Source organism: Carcharodon carcharias, chromosome 33 (genome assembly GCF_017639515.1).
Source record: "Carcharodon carcharias isolate sCarCar2 chromosome 33, sCarCar2.pri, whole genome shotgun sequence".
NCBI classification, from domain to species: Eukaryota; Metazoa; Chordata; class Chondrichthyes; order Lamniformes; family Lamnidae; genus Carcharodon; species Carcharodon carcharias.
The window spans coordinates 12,779,013-12,793,265 of record NC_054499.1 but is presented as its reverse complement, the minus strand read 5'-3'; the positions used below and the strand labels follow the sequence as shown (position 1 = coordinate 12,793,265).

The window sequence follows — 14,253 nt, the reverse complement described above, 5'->3', positions numbered from 1 at the left end:
AAGTGCAGCTTTCCTCCACCCCCTCCCCCACAAAACATCAAACCAGTATAAAATGGACAGTTGGTTTATAACTAAATTATCCAATGAGGTTTAACAGATTTGTTTACAAAAACTATTTTACTACATTTGAAAAATGCTTCACAAAAGCACTACTTGCTATTGCCTTGTTGCTATGCATCTAATCCCTTAGTAAAAATAGATATCCCTCTCTTTACTGCAAACTGTTACAAGGCCAGCAGGAAATGAAAAATGAAGTGTTCGCGTAAATTATTCAATTGTTTACAGATGTTTTAACCAGCTGTTGTCAACTCAAGACGAAACTTCCCCAAGTCAAAAAAATTGCTCATCAAGCTGATGGGTGGCCTAATGGTTACATCACCAGGCTGGTAATCCACAAGCCTAAGACTGATGCTCTGACAACCTGGGTTCAAATCCTTACCGTGGCAACTAGGGGAGTTTAAATTCAATGAATAACTCCAGAATATAAAAGGTAGTCTTAATAATGGTGACTAAAAATAGTCATTAAAAACCTATCCAGTTTATTAATGCCCCTTTAGGGAAGGGAATCTGCCACCCATACCCGGTCTTGTCTACGTGACTCCAGACCCATAGCCATGTGGTTGACTCTTAACTGCCCTCTGAAGCTACTCAGTTCAAGGATAGTTAAGGATGGGCAACAAACTCTGGCCTTGCCAGTGACATGCATAATCCCAAGATATTAAAAATTTAATTTCACTGAATGATTTTTTCCAAAATAAAGCTAGGTCTTAAATCATAGACCTCAACATACAGGGACCCTGCTATTATACAGATTGTCTCCCCAGAACTCGATATAGGTGAGACCATGTTAAAATGGGACTGAAATGTATCGACAGCTGATGGAAGTGGCGGTGGCGGTGTATAAAAAGATACAAGAACGCGCATAATTTATTTCCTACATCAATTATTGCTTCCTCCTGAGCTAGGAAGATATGTATGGATTAGGCCCCGCTGCCTTTTGCAGTGCCTAGGTGCTTAGACTTGCATGTACGTATTCCAGCCAGCAACACTTTGCTAACAGTAGCATTTGTCTTCCATGCTCCCCAAGCATTGTTCAGTTACGCAGCTGGAAGCCTTCCCGACTGGTGGGGTTCAACACCACAAATGCCATCCTGACAGCTCGACACCATCCAGGACAAAGCAGCTGTTTATTGCCACCCCATTCACCACCTTCAACATTGACTCCCTCCACCACACGATTGTGCACTGTAGCAACTCGCCAACGCTCCTTCGACAGCACCTCCCAGACTCCCCCCACCACCAATGCACAGAGGCAGCAGTGTGTACCATCTACAAGGTGCACTGCAGGAACTAAGGCTCTTTCGACAGCACCTTCCAAACCCATGATCTCTTCCATCTAGAAGGAAAGGGGCAGCAGATGCATGGGACCATGACCACCTGTAAGTTCCCCTCCAAGACACACCATCCTGACTTGGAACTATATCACTATTTCCTTCACTGTCGCTGGGTCAAAATCCTGGAACTCCCTCCCTAACAGCACTGTGGGTGTACCTACACCATATGGACTGCAGCGGTCCAACAAGGCAGCTCACCACCACCTTCAAAGGCAGTTAGGGATGGGCAATAAATGCTGACCTAGCCAACACCACTCACCTCCCAAGAGCGAATGAAGAAATCCTAAGATAGACCCTCATTATACTGAGCCCCATGCTATAGCAGCCAGCATCATGGCAGGGTCCGTGTATAGCACAATAGTGAACATAATGGCTGTCACAATGGCAACCATGGACTGGTGCTCAAATCTTTTCTTGCACGAGACTAAACTTTAGAAAGCATTGCAGTGACCCAATTAACTTTTTTGGACCATAACCAAGCTGAAGATCACAAGCGCTATTTCTACTCCAGTATTCACTCTAGTAGTTGGAAGCTGTCAATGCAGCTGTAACTCTTCAGTGATCTGGTGGAAATTCTTGTGGTTGTAGGATTCTGCCACACAGACTTGCTCAATTGTGTGGAGAGACTGTATTTCCTGTTATAAGTTAGTAGATGCACTGCAAAACAATGGTCCTGTTGAAGGGTCATGAGGACTCGAAACATTGACTGTGCTGCCAGACCTGAGTTTTTCCAGGTATTTCTGTTTTTGTATCAAGTTTATGGTTTTTATTCATTCACAGGATGTTGGTGTCACTGTAGGCCAGCATTTATTGTCCATTCCTAATTGCCCTGGAGGTGGTGAGCTGCCATCTTGAACCGCTGCAGTCCGTGTGGTGTAGGTACACCCACAGTGCGGTTAGGGAGGGAGTTCCAGGATTTTGACCCAGCGACAGTGTAGGAACAGCCGATATATTTCCAAGTCAGGATGGCGAGTGGCTTGAAGGGGAACTTGCAGGTGGAGTCTGTTGCCCTTGTCTTTCTCGGAATGATGTTCCATATCAGCACTTGCATTGAGCTGAATAAGCCAGCATGCTGGACCAAGCCTTCTTTAAGCCTCTAACCCCAAGTACAAATTGCATGCGATTGGGATTTCAATTTCACAATTTGAAACTATTTTGCGAGGGTTAGCATACCTACAATAGTGCCTATTGGGGGCTTTTACATTCACCCAAGGGGTGGGACAGAGCCTCACTATAAACTGTTCATCCAAAAAAAAACTGCACTTCTGGCATTGCAGCACTCCCTCTGTACTGGCTCTGGAGTGGATTGCATCATAGGACAGTTACAGGACAGGAAAGCAACATTTGGCCATTCCTGTCTGGACCGACCCTGTAAAAAAGCCTCTCAGCTAGTCCCACTCCTCCACCCTTTCCCTCTAGCCCTGCCAACATTCTCTTCCAATATTATCCAATTCCCTTTGGAAAACCATGATCAAACCTGCCTCCACCAAACTCTCAGGCAGTGTATCCCAGATCCTAAGCACTCGCTGTGTGGGGAAAGGCAAAAGCTTTTCCTGTTGCCTTTGGCCTGGCGAGCTCTCAAACCCACCACTTTCTGGCTCACAGCCAGAGAAGGCAGCCTAAATTAAACATTAAAGTACTCCATTCCCCCAAAGCACTTCACAGCTAGTGAGGTCGCAGAAGGCACTACATAAAATGAGTTCGGAAGCTGTTGCAATCTCTGTGATAGCTGCCCCATCCAAGCCAATGTCAGCAAACTCCAAAACGACGGGTGTCATTCAGTTACTCTCAAGTCGGGAGTTTGGGCCCTCGCTCCAGGCCTTCAGCCTTTACATCTAGGCTGCACCTCAAGGGCAGTACTGAGTGCTGCATCGCCTTAGACATCTAATCAACCACACAAAACATCTCACGGCTGTCAACTATGGAGTGATTAAAATAGGCAAGTGCAAGAGGTCAGGATTGGAGGAGTACAGAGATCAAGAGAGTGAGAGGTGGTTAGTGAGGGGGTGGTGCAGGAAGCCATGGAGGGACTTGAAAACAAACAGGAGAATTAAAAAAAAAATAATAATTTAGAGGCCCTATCTGGCTTTTCAATTAAGTGTGAAAAAAATTGACAGATCAGAGAACGAGGAGGCATTCTTTCAGACATCTGGAATCCCTCGTGGGAGTTGAGTGAAGAAAGCTCCTTTCTACAGTTATCTTTGAAGGATGTTTAAATGAATGTTTATCAGATGTAAATTCTCCGGAGGCTCACCACACATTTCCATACCAGTTAAACATGAATTCAACAGCCACCACCTAATTTGCAAATTTTGAAATAGTCATTCATAGGATGTGGGTGTCGCTGGCTAGGCCAGCATTTATTGCCCTTCCCTAATTGCCCTCAAGAACTTTCCACTAGTTATAAGAAACTGGCATAACAATTTTCTTCCCCCCAGGAGGTACCCAAAACCTTAAAAAGGTCTTCCCAAGTGCAGTCAGTCTGAGCACAGCAAGATTCCACAGCAGCAAGTTGGTGACCAAGTTGGCCTGTTTTTAAAAAAAATAATAATGGGGTTTGGCAAGGGATAAAAATTCATCTGGATATAGGAGCACTGCATATTTTAATAGCCAGGCCTACATTTCATAGAGTGTAGGAAAAGGCAAGGTGATCTCATTGGCGAGATACAGAACTCAAGGGGTTTGACTGGGTAGATGCTCAGACAATGCTTCCCTTGGCTGGGGAATCCAGAACCAGGAGTCAGCCTCAGGATAAGGGGTCACCCACCTTGGGCTGAGATTAGGAGAAATTTCTCAAGAGGATTGCGAATCTTTGGAATTCTCTACCCAGGGGAGGTGTGGATGCTCATTCAAGTAGAGAGGTTGATCTTTTAGATACCAAGGGAGTCGAGGGATATAGGGACAGTGCAGGAGGTAAGGTTGGAGACCAGCCATTATCTTAATGAAGGGGCTGAATGGCCAGCTTCAATTTCTTATGTTCTGTTCAGTCAAGTCCAGTCTGGTGTCTCCAGTTGTCAAGATCTCCAGTGGCACTATTCATAGGGCAACAGCACAGGAAGCCACCATTTGGCCCATTAAAATGAGGGATATACTTGCACTGGAGTCGGGTCAGAGAATCTTCCCTCAGCTAATTCCTGGGATGAAGGGGTGGTCTTTATGAAGAAAGGTTGAGCAGGTTGGCCCTACATTCACTGGAATTTAAAAAGAGAAATGATCTTACTGAAAGATAAGTTTGAAGGGTCTGACAGGTTTGATGCTGAGAGGATGTTTCCCCTTGCGGTGGAGAAGAGGAAGAGGAATCTAGAACTAGGGGAGACAGTTTAAAAATAAGAAGTCTCCCATTTAAGACAGAGGAAGAGGAGAAATTCCTTCTCTGAGGGTCTTTAGTGTTTGGAATTCTCTCCCCCAGTGAGCAGAAGATGTCGGGTCATTGAATATATTCAAGGCCAAGTTAGCCCCAGCTCTGTATGGAGGACTTTAACCTCAGGGCTTAGAAGGTTCTGGGTCAAGTTGACTTGAGCCAAAAAAAAAAAAAAGGACTGACATTCTGTACTATTGGAGGTGCGTTGAACCAAAACGCAGCCCATTCTCTCAGTTGGAGGCAAGAGATTTCATGATACTATTTTGAAGAGGAGAGTACTCCCTGATGAATGTTGGTCCTTCAATCGACTTCACAAAAGCATATTTTCTTTTTCATTCTTTCATGGGATGTGGGTGTCACTGGCAAGGCCAGCAATTGTTACCCATCCCTAATTGCCCTTGAACTTGTGTGCATTTGCTTGGCCATTTCAGAGGGGCAATTAAGAGTCAGCCACATTGCTCTGGATCCGGAGTCACGTGTAGGCCAGACCAGGTAAGGGTGGCAGATTTCCTTCCCTAAAGGACAGAAGAAAACCAGGTGATCTGGTCATCCATCAATTGCTGGTTCATAGGAGCTTGCAGTGCGCAAATTAGCTGTTACCAACAGTGGCTACTCTTTAGAAAGTACTTCATTGGCGGTAAACCATTTTGTGGTTATATAAAAAAAGTGCTTTGTAAATGCAAGTTTTTATTTCAAAGTGTTTTTGAGCCAATGAACTATGGTCACTATTGCGATATAGGAAATGTGGCAGCCAACTGGCACACAGCAAGCTCCCACAAACAGATGAGAAATAATCAGTCGGTCTGTTGATCAGGGGATAAATGAAGCCCAATGGCTTCCCAGGCATAACAGATTACAATCGATTGTTAAGGTTTAATCAGATGTTTTATAGAGTTATAAAACCCACTTCCTGTTTGAGTTGGGAGACGCCATGTTCCAGGAGTTCAATAGGGCAAGGCCGTTTGTACTGGAGTCTCCAGGAATTGGGCATTAAAACGTCTAGGGTACTGCTGCTTGCAAAACTCGATTTTCAAAAATTGCACCCCCCAAAACAACTGATGAGAGCTGGCAACCCCAGGCATGGCCTGAGTTCATTAAAAACATTTCTTTTGCTTTGATTTCCAATGGAGGCAGCTGTCTCCCAGTGCCACCTTTTTACAAACATGACTTGCATCCATGTAGCACAGTTAGCGTGACAAAACATCAAAGTGCAGATAAGAAAGACGTACATTTATAGAGCACTGAAGCACTATATAAAAATGTAAAGCACTAAGTGCTTTATAGCCAACGAGGTAGTTTTGTACAAAGCATAATGGCAATTGCACTGCAGAAATATTACACTCACGGGAGAGTTAAATTTGACACTGAGCTACAAGAAGATGGAGGGCAGGTCACCAAAAGCTTGGTCAGAGGGTTTTAAGCTACATCTTAAGAGAAGAGCAGCGAGAGAGAGGGAATTTGCAGAGATCAGGGCCCAGACAGCTGCTCCTAACAGAATGATCAAAGGCAAGGATGCACCAGAGGCCCAAATTGGAGGAACGCAAGAATGTCAAGAGAAATGCAGGACGTTGCATAGATAGGGCAAGGGGAGGAACTGTAAAAAAAACTGACATGTTGCTAAAGTGGGAGCCAATATAGGCCAGCAAGTGGAGCCGGGTGAACTGGAGTTGGAGAGGGTTAGGATTGCAGGCAGCAGAGTTACACAAGCATCAGCAGTCTCCATAATCAGGCCTCAATAAAGGTGCTTTTACAGAAATAGCCTAACCTGGAAATATCAATACAAAAGGAAATAACTTTAATTTATATATAGCACCTTCCACAACCTGAGGTTGGTACTAAGAGCTCTACAGTTAACAACTACAATTCACTAAATACCGACTGTTAGTCATGTAGGAAACATGGCAATTTGTGCACAGCAAGCACCCACTAACAGATTATCCAGTTACTGCAATGAGGGATGATATTGCCCCAGGGGACCCAGCTCTTCTTCAAATACCACTGTGGGGTCCAGCCATCCACCCGAGGGGGCAGTTGTGGCCTTGGTTTAACGTTTCATCTGAAAGACAGTACCTCCAACTGTACAGCACTCCCTCAGTATGGCACTGGGAGTGTCACCACCGATTGTGCTCAAGTCTCTGGGGTGAGACTTAAACCCACAACCTTCTGATTATGAGGCCAGAGTGCTACCCACTGAACCACAGTGGAGTGCGTGCCCACACTGCTATTGGGGTCAGGGTAGCAAGATACAAAAGGAAGATCATCTCCTTTTGTTTCCCTCTATTAGGGGAGGGTAGTTGACTAGTTACAGCAGTTGGCTGGTCTGGGGAAGAGCATGAGGAATTTGACATCTTGCGCACAAAAATAGCCAAATATTTGACCTGTGTGTGGTGGGACCGAGTGAAGAATTGCTCCAAAGTGGGGAAGGAAGTGAGATTAACCAAAGAATTGCATAATGCATAGCCGCATTTTCTTCCAAAAAAAGCAGTTAAACCACATCCATGTTATAACAAAAACCTCAATGGATTCAACAAAAAAAAACTTTGCATTAGATGCTGCTCAGCACTCACACCTCAGGGGGTCACAAGGTCTGAGATTCAAGACCCAATCCATGGCTTGGGCACAACAAAAAGAAAAACATCAAGGCTGGCGTTCCAGTGCAGTACTGAAGGAGCACTGCACTGCCAGAGGTGCAGTCTCTCGGATGAGATGTCAAACTGCGGCCCCCACCTGCCTGGCTGAGTGGGGGCAGAGAGATCCCATGGTAATATTTTAAATAAGGGCAGGGGAGTGGCTTGGGCCAATATTTACCCCTCAAAAATCAAACAAAAAAATAATGATCTGGTCATCATCACATTGCTGTTTGTGGGAGCTTGCTGTGCATAAATTGGCTGCCAAGTTTCCTACATTACAGTGACTACAATTCAAACTATACTTTATTGACTGTAAAGTGCTTCAAGGTGTCCAATGGTTATGAAAAATGCTATAGCAACGTGAAATCTGTCACTCATAAGCACAGGGAGTCCATTCAGCCCGCAAACCTGTTCTGCTACTCCATTAGATCCAGGCTGATCCATATCCAAACTCCATCTACCCCAACTTGGTTTCATTTAACTCCCGTCAGCAAAATAATTAAGCTGTACAGATTAGTTTTGACATTCTCACTTGCCTGCTGTCCCTAGATTTCAAACTTCTAGCCTAGAGCAGACGGTTGCAAACTCTCAATATCAGCTGGTTAATACTGCTGCAAAATTTAGATTGTGGGAACAAGCAGAGAAGTCAAGGGAAGACGGTTTGAAGCTGCCCAAGTGAGCAGCCTCCTTTTATATTGGGAACCCAAGAGTTCCGATGCTTGTAATAGCTTCTGAAATGAAGACAGGCCAATTTCAACAGAACAGCCAGTAACATGACCACATCACATGTCAGGGGTTGAAGCAACAAATGAGCCCATTGATAGAGGCTGTGAAAACGATTCCTCGATCCCTCTGTACCAGGCAGAGATCCGGCAACATTCCAAGAATCAGGATCGGCAATGAACCTCCAAAGCCAGACACTGAATTCAGCGGCAGGATGCATTTTGTTTCTCTTCCTTCACCCCCAAGGAAGTGGGTTGCTGCTGGGGTGGTTGGTGGGTAAAAAGTCTGTTCCTTTCAGGGCACCTCCCGTTGTGCAAGCCTGGGGAGTGCACTTCACCAGGATGTTTGACAAGCACCTGCATTCCCCCCACCCCAATTCTCATCTCAGCTGGGCCCCTGAATGATCAGGAAACTCTCGATTGCCTTCACCTCCTTCTCTGCTGTTGGCCTTTGCTCTGTGGATACAGTAGCTCCCTTGCCTCGAATCTCAAGGCCTTGAGTGCAACTCCCACTCCGGAGGCTTGAGCACATAACTGGGCTGACACGCCCTAGTGTGGTACTGCAGGTGCTGCACTGTTGGACGTGCCACTAACCCAGGGGCCCCCAACTGCCCTAGCAGGTCAACGCAAAAGAGCCCACTGCACTGTTCAGAAAAAAAGTTCTCCCTTGTGCCCTGGGCTAATATTAAACCCTCAACCAATCTACCCTCACAAATACACTGATTACCTGGTCATTATCACATAGCCAATTGTGGAAGCTTGCTATGTGCAAATTAGCAACTCAGGAAGGTTTGGTGCCAATTAGGGGCCATCAGGCAGTGAGAATTTGGAAACATGTTCTGACAGCAGATTCTGCAAGCCATGGGAAGCAATTGCCAACAGCCTACACCAATTATACACCTATTTTAAAATACTTACACTTCAATGTGTGTGTAAGTACAAGGCTAGCAGAGGGAGTAGGACATGGGGAACAGCCATGGGAGAGGTTGTAAGACAGAAGCTTCTTCCTCCTCCTAAAAGCAAAGTCAGAGTTGATCTGTGAGCCAATTTTATGCCACCAACATAACCAACCATCTGTGGTTTGTGGCAACGATTAGCCACGATCTCATTGAATGGCATGAGCAGGCATGAGGGGCTGAATGGCCTCCTCCTGTTCAAATCCCGAAAGAGAAAAAAAGTGCTTTTCTTTGAACACCACTTGCTTATAAAAAAAGCAATAAAAATATTGGACATGGCAACAAAAGTTGTTTGACCAAAAAACCCATTATGGTAATGAAAAGTTGGTTTTATTTCCAATTGGTGGGGGAAGACAGGGCACTGCAATATTAGCCCAGGCAACTAATGGCTGAAGAGTGGGGGCAGGGTATTTTGAGAGAGGAGGGTCACGTGATGACACCTCCAGGTATACACCTGACCAGAGTTGGCAACACATGACAAGGCATCATGGGGAGGCTGTGGCATAATGGTAATGTCACCAGTAATCCAGAGGTCCCATCCAATGCTCTGGGGCCACAAGTTCAAATCCCACCACAGCAACTGGTGGAATTTAAATTCAGTTAATAATCTCAGTATCTTAGGGGGCTTGACAGGGTAGATGCTGAAGTTGTTTCCCCTTGTGGGAGAGCTGAGGACCAGAGGGCATAATCTCAGAGTAAGGGGTCACCCATTTAAAACGGAGATGAGGAGGAATTTCTTCTTTCAGAGGATAGTCAATCTGTGGAATTCTTTACCGCGGAGGGCTGTAGAGGCTGGGTCATTAAGTTTATTCAAGGCTGAGAAAGCCAGGTTTTTAAAATCAGTAAGGGAATCAAGGGTTATGGGGAAAAGGCAGGAAAGTGGAACTGAGGATTATCAGATCAGCCATGATCTCACTTAATGGCGGAGCAGACTTGATGGGCCGAATGGCCTACTTCTGCTCCTATGTCTGATGGCGACGACAGTCAGCTGTCATAAAACCCACCTGGTTCACCAGTGTGCCTTCTGGGAAGGGAAATCGGCCACCCTTACCTGGTCTGGCCTACATGTGACTCCAGACTCACAGCAAATGTGGTTGACTCTTAACTGCCCCTGTGAAATGGCCGAGCAAGCCCACCCGGCTCAAGGGCCATTAGGGATGGGCAACAAATGCTGGCCTTGCCAGTGACACCCAAATCCCGTGAAAGGATAATTTTTATTAAAAAAGTAATTGCGGATGATGCACAGAATTGGTTATAGATAAAGAGTGCCACAAGTAGAAACGATCTAGGCATTAAACTGCTCTCAATTAGACTCTTAGAATGCTAAGCACATGCCTGTGCTGGCCCTTAAAGAACAATCCAATTTGTCCCACTCTCCCCCGCAGGTTTTTCTCTCCTTTAGCTTTGAACGCAAATTCACTTCGAAAATTACTACAACTCTAATGCTACAAGCAAAGAACACAAGAAACAGAAACAGGTGTCAAGACACGCAGCCCCTCGAGCTTATTCATCATGATCGTAACTGAACTCGGACATCAACTCCACCTTCTCCTCCGCCACCTGACCCCCATAATCCCTCGATTCCCTTTAATGCAGCAGCCCTCCTGCCCCAAGCATCGGCCTAGTGAACCTTTATTGCACCCACTCGTGTATCCTTCCTTAGGTACAGGGAGACCAAAAACTGTGCGTTATATTACAGGTTTAGTCTCATCAAACTGCTGTACAAATGCAGCAGGAGTTCCTTACTCTTGTAATCCAGCCTTTATTGCAAGGGTGCTGATGTACCGTTTTCTGTCCCAATTGCCTGCTAACTTTTTACAAAGATCACACAACGACACCCAAATCCCTCTGAACATCAACATCTGATAGTTTCTCACTTGAAAAAAAATTCTGCTGTTCCATTCTTCCTACCAAAAGAATAATTTCACACTTTCCTCACATCATGGGGTGTTACCCCATTTAACTGGTCTTTTCAGTATGCATGTGTGTGTCCTCACTGCCCCGCCTCACTTTAAATCAGCAACAAACTTGGTTACATTGTACTCAGTCCTCTTATCGCAGTCAATTGACTGAGATTGTTAACCACTACAGTCTGAGCACTGATCCTTGCAGCACTCCCCTGGTTACACCGGCTTTCCATTTTCTGTCCATTAACCAACCCTCGTACGATGCTAACATATTAACCCCAATCCTACGAGCTAGTCTACAATCATTACTACTTACTGCCTAAAATAATTAATCTCCTCCCTCCCCATCCCCCCCCATCTTTTGCCTTCAATCTCTGTCTTCGGTCACCAACCCTCCCAGCCACTGAGCGGTTTCACCAAAGCCCATGATTTTGAACATCTTAATTAAATCTTGCGAAATCCCACCTTCACATTGAGGATGCGGGTTGTGTTGCATTACCACCATGCCAAATGGGATAGATTTTAAACAGCTTTAGAAGCTCAAAATTGGGTATCCATGAGGCACTGTGGACCATCAGCACAATGGTATATAACCACAATCTGTAACCTCACAGCCTGGCATATCCCCCCAATCCACCCCCCCCACCCCCCCAAACTGGATGGTAATGGCAATCAACTCTGGTTCAATTAAGAGTGGAGGGCATGCCAGGAGCAGTACCAGGAACACCTAAAAATGAGATGTCATGCTGGTAAAGCTACAACACATGTCAACAGCATTAGATAGAGATAGCGATCCCTCAACCAACAGGTCAGATCCAAGCTCCAAGTCCTGCCACATCCAGTTGTGAATGGGGGTGGACAATTCAACGGCTAACAGGAGGCAGATCTACAAATACCCTCATCCTCCATGATGGGGGAGCCCAGCCCATCAGTGCAAAAGATAAGGCTGAAGCATGTGCAACAGTCTTCAGCCAGAAGTGCCGAGTGGATGATCCATCTCGGCCTCCTCCAGTGGTCCCCAGCATCACAGATGGCAGTCTTCAGCCAATTCGATTCACTCCACATGCTACCAAGAAACAGCTGAAGGCACTAGATATTGCAAAACTATGGGACCTGACAACATTCCAGCAATAGTGACCACACAGGTTTTTTGCCAATTAACTCCAATTTATACCCCTCCAATCACCGACCCTCCTTACACACTATCAAAACACATAATTTTGAACACCTTGATTAAATCTCCCCTTAACCTTCCTCTGCTCCAAGGAAAACAATCCCAGCTTCTCCAGACTCACCGCAACTGGAGCTCCTCATCCCTGGTACCATCTCGTGCTCTGCATTAAAACGATGAGCTATAGACAGAAGACAGCTTTGTGCAGAGTTAAACAGTGGGACAGAAAGCGTTCCTTCAATCCCTGCCTCCCAGACAAAAGAAAACCCTGTTTGTGCATTAATACACATCGTCAGCCCCATCTCCACCGACTAGTCATTTGGGGTTGTGAAGAATTGGGAAAACTCTTCTCCAAATCTACCAATCAGGAGGCAGACTTAGTGCCAGGAAAAGGGAGGGAAGCCAAGTTGAAAATCAAGCTGCTGAGAGAATCATTAGTATGGGCAGCATAACTGAGGCCAACAAAGGCAGAGGAGGGGTGGAAATTAGAACAGAGAGAAAGGGCTGGGGGTGGGAGAGGAGAACGACGATAAGGACAGAAGCAGACGCGTTCTTAGCCTAGCTACCTCAACCCCTTCCAGCTCCATGTCTCCACGCTTCCACCAGGGGCTCAGTCTTCACCCAGCGGACACCCAGGTGAGCAGGAAAGGAACATGGGCAGATCATAGAACGAGCCAACGATTCACAGCAGATGCAAGGATAGGAGGGAAGACAGGAGAGCATTAAAATGAGTGAGCCTAGGTAGGTGCCAAAAGGGCAGAGGCCAGGGTTTGACAGGTAGATTGGAGGAAGGGTGGAAAGGAGCAGAGTTTGAGAGACAGAGAGGATCTTCAGGGCAGATGGTCATTAAGGGGCTGAATGTGACTTGGAAGTTATGAATCACCTGCTTCAGGTTCCTGGTTTATTCTCTCATGGGACAACGAGCCATGAGCTGACATTTAAAAATCTGGTCCAAGCTGCAGCTATAACCATCCACCCAACCCCGCCAGGAGTATGCATCCAACACAGGAGAGGAATAGGAAGGTGGAAGAGAGGTCACAAGAGGTGAACTGAGCTCCCATTGGAGGGTGTCTCTTTTTGGCAGGTTTGAAATGCAGTGTTAAAAAGTGCAGCTTCTCAACGCATTTTTTTTCTTAAAAACGTCAGTATTTAAATGAAAACTCCAGTTAATATGAAATGTAAAATCTGCAATGAGGAAACATTTCAGATTGTGTAGGGATGAGAATTGGAACACAGTAAAATACCAATATAAGGCTGGGGGGGGGGGGGTGGCATCAGGGTCTTTATGGTGCTATACTGGGGCACAGTCATAATAAAACATTTCACAGAAGTGCTATCAGGCAAACATTTGACTCCAAGCCACATTTTAACAAAAAAGACATTAGAAGTAAAACAAAAAGCTGGAAATACTCAGAACAGGCAGAGAGAGAGAGAGAACACAAACATCACAGGTTTTTCCTCTGAGCAGGTGTCCAGAAACTTGGTCAAAGCTTTAAAAAGGAGCAGGGGGAGAGGAGTTTAGGGAGGAAATTCCAGAGTTTTAGAGCCTAGGGAGCTGAAAGCACAGTCGCTGGTGGGGAAGATTAGAGGAATGGTCGAGATCGCATAGGAACATATGAAATACAGTAGACGACGAGATTATGCAATTCTGTTGCGTTACCTTTTTGCTATATTATAAAATGCCTAACAGCAATCATCTCTTTAATAATGGGGGGGGGGGGGGGGGGGGGGGCAGAAAAGAGAAAGAAAGGGGACACCTTATCTCGAGGACACAGTGCAGGGCTAAAGGCTGCTGTTCTGCGCAGACTACACCTGACCCCCATCTGCAAAGTAACAGTCCGGCCAAGTTCCCATGAGCTGATAGATATATAGAGATATATATAGAGATATATATAAATATATAAATAAATAAAAAAATCTGGTTCACGCCGCAGCTATAACATTTCCCCCCACCCCCAGGAGTATGCACCCAACACAGGAGAGGAATAGAAAGATGGAAGAGGGGTCACAAGAGGTGAACTGGGCTTCCATTGCAAGTGTCTCTTATATTAGCTAAAAAAAAGGGCAAGTTTGAAATGCAGTATTAAAAAGTGCAGCTACTCAATGCAGTTC

General features: G+C 45.6%; 1 protein-coding gene across 4 annotated transcripts in view; it reads right to left on the bottom strand.

Annotated features, from left to right (window-relative positions):
- slc12a9 (solute carrier family 12 member 9) overlaps positions 1 to 14,253 on the bottom strand; it is a 39,928-nt gene that overhangs the window by 25,320 nt on the left and 355 nt on the right. The gene's annotated exons all lie outside the window — the stretch shown is intronic.